The sequence below is a fragment of the Protopterus annectens genome, chromosome 2.part1 (assembly GCF_019279795.1).
Source record: "Protopterus annectens isolate FY-2018-M chromosome 2.part1, PAN1.0, whole genome shotgun sequence".
NCBI lineage: Eukaryota > Metazoa > Chordata > Ceratodontiformes > Protopteridae > Protopterus > Protopterus annectens.
Genome location: NC_056729.1, coordinates 817,670,876 through 817,680,158, shown reverse-complemented (window position 1 = coordinate 817,680,158; position 9,283 = coordinate 817,670,876).

The window sequence follows — 9,283 nt, the reverse complement described above, 5'->3', positions numbered from 1 at the left end:
AAAAAAGAATGAAAAAGAAAACACCAGCAACTCCTGTATGATGTAGTGGTGCTGTCCTATGTAATATCAAGACTCCCTCAGACAGACATGTCATTAATACACGCAAACATTTGTACATTGCCCAAATACATTACTTTGAGTATTTTATTTACATTAATAAAACAGTTCCTGTCCAATGATAATGTGAGAACAGTACTCTTGCAAGGTGCTGTGTGCAACATCATCATCATTAAAAAGTCAAATGGGGTAACCATAGATGGACCGGTAGTATCGTGAGTACCCTGAGGTCGTCTGCATCACGTGTACCTGGAACCTTTAGGAGTCATGTGCATACCAGGATCGTGTGCCTGAGAAACGGGTGAGGACAACAGTAGTATGTTGTAATGCAAATTAAAAAGGTTACATGTGTCCAGTTGACACGTGTGTGAAATGGACAGCTATGTATGGGGTAAACATTGTTCTGGGAACAGATTGGCCTTTTGTTTCCATTTTTGTAAGGTGAGAGTGGGATGTTGGGGAAGGAGAGTAGGTATGCTCGTGGAGGATAGGTTGGGTAGGATGACAGGCAAGAGAGACAAGACAGCATACAGGGGTGGTATATGACACATTGGAGAGAAATATCTTGAACAGGGAGGGGTGTTTGGCAGTCACAAGCCCATGATCCCCCAAATGTAAACAGTGGGACGAAGGTCCCCACCCATGGGCAGCCACCACTGCACCTTCACAGCCCCAAAGGTGGCTGTTCTGGGGGCTATCTAGGAAGGGCAAGCTCACCATTTAATTGTGTCACTCTGCCCTCGATCTGGCATAGCTGACCTCAAAACCCCTTATTGAGCTCCCTATGCACCATGGCCTGGACCGTACGATGGCTGACAAGTTCCTGTCTGGACCTGCTCCCAGGGGGGGCAAGCCCCATCCTCAGTGTCAGTTCCACCTGAAGGTGGTGCAGAGCCAACAGAGGTGGAGATCCAAGGCTGGGCCCCAGACATGCTGGTGCCTGGTGCCATGGCCAGCTGAAGTGGGACAAGTGGTTCCGCTGGGACCTGCAATCCCATACAGTCTATGGTGTTGCAGTTCTAACACAGATAAGGCTTAGTAATTGTCAACAGCATTCAGGATTACTTATAACAGCATGCATAGATATTACCATTAACCCAAGACAACAGATGTCATACATTTACAGAGGCAGCACAACACATGCATATATACTGCATGGCATCTGTCCAAAGCATAGATGACTTGTGACTGCAGCTATGAACAGTGGCCCATTATTGGTATGTCACTGTGAAAACCTCAGACAGTGACTGTCATACCACTGTTTCATGTGACGTATGTCCAATCAGGGATGCGATGTCAGTAACTCTCATCACTGTCACTGTGTACTGACTGCAATCCTCACACTATGCTTCTGCAGTTCACAGATGTGTTTTTTGTGAGTAACACAAGAAACAAATGGCTCCACACACTGACCAGTCCACAGATGACCATACAGATGGGGGTTTCCTCACAAACAGAGCACTGTGTTGTCAGATATTAAAACATGCAGACTAGCCATTACCACACACAACCTGTTGAACTGGCAGTAGTCTGAATGAAGCATAGCTACACTTACATGCTGTAGTCATGTCTGGCACATCACCCTCCTGTCTTTAGGCTATTTTCCACAGTGTTTGGTGTTTGAGGAATATCCAGATTTCATCTGTGATGCTGTTTAACAAACACCAGATTCAGGTTCCACTCACAGCGACTGTCATGGGCAAACACCAACATGATGTTCCTAGATATTTTACTGTGTTTTCATGCAATTGGCTATGGGAATGTCACCACAGCTCTTCCACATGCAATCAGCTAGAGGAGGACTGCAATAGGTGCAGAGGCCATCACCTGATCATGACCATCACTTACAAAACACAAGCTACTGCTGAGCAGGTGTACATCTCCACATCTACCAGAGAGTATGTGGGAGGGACAGACAGAGGCAAAGTACATCAGAGAAGGGCTGGGAGACTAAAACCTAAGCATCTTCTGTCACAGACCAACCAGTACAGGGGTTCAAACCCTTCACTGATTAGCCATTACTATTACAAGTGCATGCAGTTACTCCATGTGCTACATAGCTGACATGTTGGTGTGCTGCAAGAACATATATGTGTGCTGGTAAGCTACATCTGCAACAGAAATATAGTAGACATACAGTAGGTGTAGCACACATGGCTGTCCACATGAACAGATGTCATTGTCAACACAGCCACACTCTCTAAGGGACTCAGACACATTGGTACACTTTGGCAGGCTCACAAATACACTTCCTAACTACTTACTTTGCCACACTACAGTAATGCACATGTATTGCATGCACCACAGGGGTTATCATGATGTTCTATGGGCTAGGGCATGTGAACGTGTCTGACATCGGTCAGTATGACGATGGGGGTTATACTGGGTGTGACTGTGATTGGGAACATCATATCTCACATGCAGACACAAGGTGCCAGTACTGACATGCATGTGTGCATTGCTTCATGGGTGTATAGTGGTTGGCTGTGCAAGATGCCTGTACAAGGCTGGGTGATGGGTAATCCTTGGCATCAGGCCACCTGACAATGGTCTGCAGTGTGGTTCAGGGGTGTAGTACCTGCACTGTCCCACACAGATGGGTATTGTATTAACCGTTCTGTCATCCTGGTTACTATTGTGTGTGGCCATTGCTTTACAATGCATGCCATGTCTGTGTTTGATAGTCCTTGACATGGATATTGCCTGAGATGTGCATGTCCCACATGAATGTACAGTGACATGTTTAAGTGTATCTGGCTTGCCTGGCACATGCTATGTACACAGATTGTTATCAGATGTGCCGATCCTGGCCGGGTGTGGCAGGACCTGCTAATAGATAGCAGGTCGACCCTGCACCTACATTGATAGCATGATATGGGTATTCCCTGGCGTCAGTTGCATCTGTCCATACAGGGCATCTGTGTAAGGCTTTGTATGTCCTTTGTGGATCACATTTGATGGCACCACATATGTTGCAGGCGTTCAGTGGGGAAAATAGTGAAGGCGCATTGTCCACAATTATGTGCCTATTGTACTGGTGGACAGGGCGCCATGCCCTCTGCAGCCCACTGCAATCACACCATGCTTACTATCTGTCAACAATGTGCAGGGTACTAGCAACATAGCGGGATTTTTCTAGGCAAGTGTGTTTGTGTATGACACATGGGTTCAGACTGTATTCTGGGTAATAGTAGGGTTGCTTACTTTTTTCACCAGGCCTTTTGCCAGATGTAGGGGTATGGCTTGCCAACCCAGTCTCTTGGCTGATTGAAATCTGTAATCCTTGTGAGGTGGACATTGTGACATATAAAATGGCTACCATATAGAAAAACTACAAAACCTGCTCCTCAACATGTCCAGTGGTTAGACACTAACAGCCACCTCCACACAGGATATGATTGACACAGACACACACACACACACACACACACACACACACACACACACACACACACACACACACACACACACACACACACACACACACACACACTTGCCATGTCTCAGAATAGAACTCCTACCTAACTAGTTTATCATACTACAGCATTGCACAGTTATAGCACGCGTTACAGAGTTTACTGGGCTACCCCATCCCCAAAGGTGTATTTCACAAGGAATGACATCAGCAGGTTTACCAAAGTAGGGCATTTCAAAATTCCTGCAAGTGAGTAGCCTAAAATGCATTGCTAACTAAACAGACAGTGAGACATATAACATCCACAACTGACATGTGTGGGTATAGAACCCATGACCAAGATCTATATCACACAATTGCATGGAGATGTTATAGGACACACCATGGGGATTACTAGGGAACTCATTCTCCAAAGGTATATTTGACAAGGAATGACATCAGCAGGATTACCAAAGTAGGGCATTGTAAATGTCCTGTGAGTGAGTAGGCTATAATGCATTGCTCCCTACACAGAAATTGAAATACATGCAAAACATCCATAACTGCCATGGTTGTGGATGGAACCCTACCACAGTTCTAAATCACACTCCAGCATTACACATTTTCCCAATGCACTACAGAGATTACTGGGTCACAGTATTCCCAGAGGTGTATTTCTAGGTAGTTGACATTAGCAACCTTGCCAAAGTTGAGTATATGAATTGTAAGGAGTGTGAGTACTCTAAAAAGCATTGTTCCCTTCTCAGGTAGACAGACACACACAAAGTTGGCAAGTCTGGGAGTAGAACACTTACCAAACTAGTGTATCACACTACAGCATTACACAGTTATAGGATGCACTACAGAGATTACTGGGTTACAGCAGTCCCTGAGGTGTATTTCTAGGTGGGTGACATCAGCAGGATTGCCAAAGAAAAGACAATGAATCGTAGTGAGTGTGACTAGCCAAACATGTGTCACTCTCTACACAGGCATAGGAACAGACACCAAAGAATCCACAACTCCTATGTGTGAGACTAGAACCCATACCAGAGTTCTATGGCTTACAATATTGAACATATTTCAGATAAATAAGAGCCAGCTTCTTATCATATAATTCTTACCTTAGCCTTCCACATGTTTGAATTGAATTAGCCCTGCTCCACTCCCCTCCCTGCCCCCAATTACCACCCGCCCCCACTACCTCTACATTTATAGGCACTCAGCCACACCCCTTCTACTACCACAACCTATCAACTCTATTATCACTTCTCCCTCCCTTCTATCCTCCCGATCATTCAGCAAATAGCCCACACTACCTCCCCACCCACCTCCCTTCCCCCTCTAACTTCACATCACCTCTCCCTGTACTTGCTTCTCACAATAGTTAACCCAAACTTGCATATTACCAAAATGTTTCTGTATACCCTATTACCCACCCTCATTGTAACCTATATCCTAACTATGTATGAAACCCAACAACTTACCAGGTATCACTGCCCTGTAGGACACACTATGTCCCCAAATGAAAAACAGCCTTTTTCAGTTATACATTACACCAGGACAATATAATAAGACATAACTTACCCTCACTTATTATTCAACACAGTAATAACCCGTGCCACATTGGTACCAAAGCCAAATTTTATGACAAACTTTTAAATAAACTTATGAAAACCATTAAAGAGTATAGACTAAGCCTTATAATCTGTGGAGATATTCACCCCAATCCAGGCCCTATTACCCCTAACTTACCATCTAATAGAGACAGCTATAACAAGAACATAATCAGTAGACCCACCAATTCCCTCTTGATCTGTCATCTTAATATAAGAAGTATAAACAAAAAATACATGAACTTCATGCCCTCTTAGCTGTATATTCCCCTGAGATAGTATGTCTACCTGAAACCTGGCTGAAACTATCTACCACCGATAATGAAATCCTACCACATGGCTACAATCTACACAGACTAGATCGGACTATGAGGAAATGGGGGGGGGTAGCTGTCCTCTATAAATCAGAACTGAATGTAACTACTGAAATTATTCAGCCACCTCAAATCAATAATTCCTAAATACTAGCTACCAAGTTTCAACTGAACAAAAGTAAAAGCAGTAATATTATCTGTATGTATATTCCCCCAGGAAACAATGTAACTACACTTGAGGACATCATTCACTGGCTATCCTCTCAGTATACCCAAGAAACCCTAGTCCTGGGGGACTTTAACATAGATTGGGGATCCTGTTCATCAAAATCCCCCTCCATTCATATCAACCTCCATGAATTCTCTCAAACAATAGTCACCCCCACCAGAATTGGAAAACACTCCCAAAAAGAGAGTATACTGGACTGGATACTTGTTAACAGTAACCCCCTAATGTACACTGCAGGTACCCTCCCAGATGATCTAAGTGATCATCTCCTGACTTATATAATTAAACAAAAAGCTATTACCCCACAACAACCCTTGTTTAGGAAAGTCAGAAGCAAAGGAGACCTTGATCCTGCTAAACTTCAACTGGAACTTAAATCCTGCAACTGGACTATACTAAAGCATCTCCCCTTTGATGAAGCTGTAACCTATTTTAATAACAAATTTATTGAAATCCTAGACCTACATGCTCCTGCCCGCCTAATAAGAACAAAAGGTAATAACATACCTTGGCTTTCCAAAGATACAAGAACAAAAATTAACAGTAGAAATAAACTATGGACTATCTGGCGATCTACCAAAAATCCCCATGATTACACTAAATATAGACATGCACAGAATGAAACAAAAAGACTTGTACTACTGGATAAAAAACACTATTACAGTAGGCTACAGATGAATAACCAAAACAATCCTCAAAAATTCTGGGCTGGGATCAATAAATTACTGTATCCAGGTAAAACATCAACACCCAACCCAGCTGCCAACTCAAATAAAACCCCAGAACAGGTTGCAGATAGTTTCAATCACTTCTTTACTGTAACTATTCAAGCTCTAGCCACCCAACTACCTCAAAGTTCCCTTGATGAAATTAACACTACATCCAACAGCCAAAACCTATTCTGCTTTCAGCCTGTATCAACCTCCTTTATATGCAAGCTAATCAAAAAACTAAAACCCACCACCCTATCTGCTGACCAACTCCCAGCTGAATATCTACAAATGACAGCAGATGCTATCACCTTTCCAATCTCTATCCTAATCAACCGGACCATATCAGAAGCCAAAATTCCCAATATCTGGAAAACATCTTATGTGATTCCATACCGAATACTCCAGTTATAGGCCTATAGCCATACTCTCCCCACTTGCTAAGATCATGGAGAAATGTATATATAAACAACTTATGCAACATTTACTCCAGAATGACCTGATGGCTAATACCCAACATGGCTTTCGGCCACATCATAGTACAACCACTGCCCTACTGTCCTTTACTAACACCATTAATAATAATTGCAACAATAACCGCACCTCGTCTGCCCTCTTCCTAGATCTTTCCAAGGCTTTTGACATGGTGAACCATCAACTAATGATTAAGACCCTGCAAACTCTCAGTCTACATCCCAATGCCCTTCTCTGGTTTAAATCCTATCTCAATGACAGACAACAAGCAGTCCTCTGGCAGAATAAGCTCTCATATCTATTACCCAACACTATCGGAGTTCCACAAGGCTCCATACTAGGACCACTACTGTTTTCTATCTTTATTAATGATCTCCCTACTATCATACCGAACATCAGCTGTATCCAATATGGTGATGACTCCACCCTGATCTGCTCTGCCACATCTCCAGATGACCTAAAAATGGATACTCAGGCTACTTTTACTGTTATAGAAAACTGGCTATCCAAACGTTGCCTACTACTAAATCCCAAAAAAACCAAAATGCTCATATTTCCACCAACCCAAAGGTCTATACCTTACTCCTTTACCATACAAGCTAATGATGGGACAGTCATTTCCTCGGACCCCAATACCAAACTACTAGGTGTCACTATAGACAATTACTTAAAATTTGATCTCCATGTGAACCAGACAATCAAAACTATCAACAGAAAACTTGGTTCACTCTACAGAGTCAAAACCTTCCTTACCCCCATAGCTAAAAAAGCCATTGCACGCTCGCACCTACTCTCAACACTCCTATATGCCTCCCCCCTTCTAGCAAACATAAGTAAATCTGAACTAAATAGACTTACTACCTGCTATAATCACATCGCCAGGTTTTCTATGGGCTCTCCTTTCAGAACCCATCACTGCATTAACCTCAAACAGCTCGGATGGTTGGAATTTCCCAATCTCGTCAAGTACAACTTTCTAATATTGGCTAATAAAATCCTAAAGAACCCAAATAACACTCCAGCCCGTAGTAACTGCATCCTCTTCCATAAAAACACAAGACTGCTACATTCATCCAATAAGTTACAAATACAAACAACTAGAATTAACTATGCTGCTGGCATGGCCCTATTTGCAAATTCTGTAAGCAGAACCTGGAACAAACTACCAGGTGCCATTACCATGCTCTCATCCCCAGACCTATTCAAGGCCTCAATTAAACAACATCTCAAACTAAAATGGATATGCCACTGTGACAAGCCTGACTAAAATGAATATGCCACTGTGACAAGCCTGACTAAATCAACATAATGTATGTAATTACTTAGCTAATTTGATATTGTTTATCTACTACTAACTTTAAAATGGAACATTGACTGTCTGTATGTACTTCTACCTGTATTCCCGTCTTAACTACACCTATAACTAAAATTATAATACTATATATAATCAATGTTTTTTCTTCTTTCTCAACTATTTTTTGTTCTTGTATTGTGTCTGGAGCTTATCTCCCCAGGCCTTCACTGAAAATGGACTTTGATTCCAGTCGGACTAACCCGGTCAACAAATGTAAAATAAAAAAATAAATAAAAATAAATAAATAAAATGTCACACTGCAGCATTACACTGTTATAGCATGCACCACAGAGATTGTTGGAGTGCTCTTTTCCCCAAAGGTGTACTCCCCAGTGATTGACATCAGCAGGCTTGCCAATATAGGGCATTTGAATTGTATTAAGTGTGACTAACCTAATTTCCACAATTAGTTTGTATGCATTAATTGCTGTCCTGGCCGGACAAAAATTCCCCACCTTTGCAGGTCATAAACCCAGGACACTGTACATTCTAGTCACAGTAACTAACCACTAAGCCATCACAACAGAACATGAGACTGAGGTTTCACCATAGTAATCCCAGTATAGGCTAATCAAAGTGAACATGTGAGAGGAATGTATATACAGTTATCCATAAAAAAACCTCCCCAAAGCCAGCTTCATGTTGCACAAGGCAGAAGTGACAATGTTTGTGACACCCAGGGAGATAGGAGCTGACAGTTCTACAGATGAATCCTGCACTAAGGTACTGTATGAGCACATCCACTTGTGCATGATTCCTGACATCCCACATGGAACCACAATGCTCACCTCCCAAATAAGCAAGCCAGTCTGGTGGTCTCTTGCCATTAACAGAGTATAAAACAGAAGGTAGACACTGTTGAAGCAAAAAGGATACTCCAAGGATGAAAAAACTCCCTTACCAGCCACAGTAAGATGTTGAGATCCCCCATGGAATCCTCCAAAGCTGGTTATGTAACTAAAATCACCACAGATTTCACAGCCAACCATACACCATTCTATAGTTATGTCCTGAATCTAACAGGCAATGCTGAGATGTGCTCTGAGCTACGACAGAATGGCATTACATAGATTGCTCCCACAGATTGTGCCAATATCCTGGCGGATTGGTTTAGTGCCACAGTCACCCCCTCTCA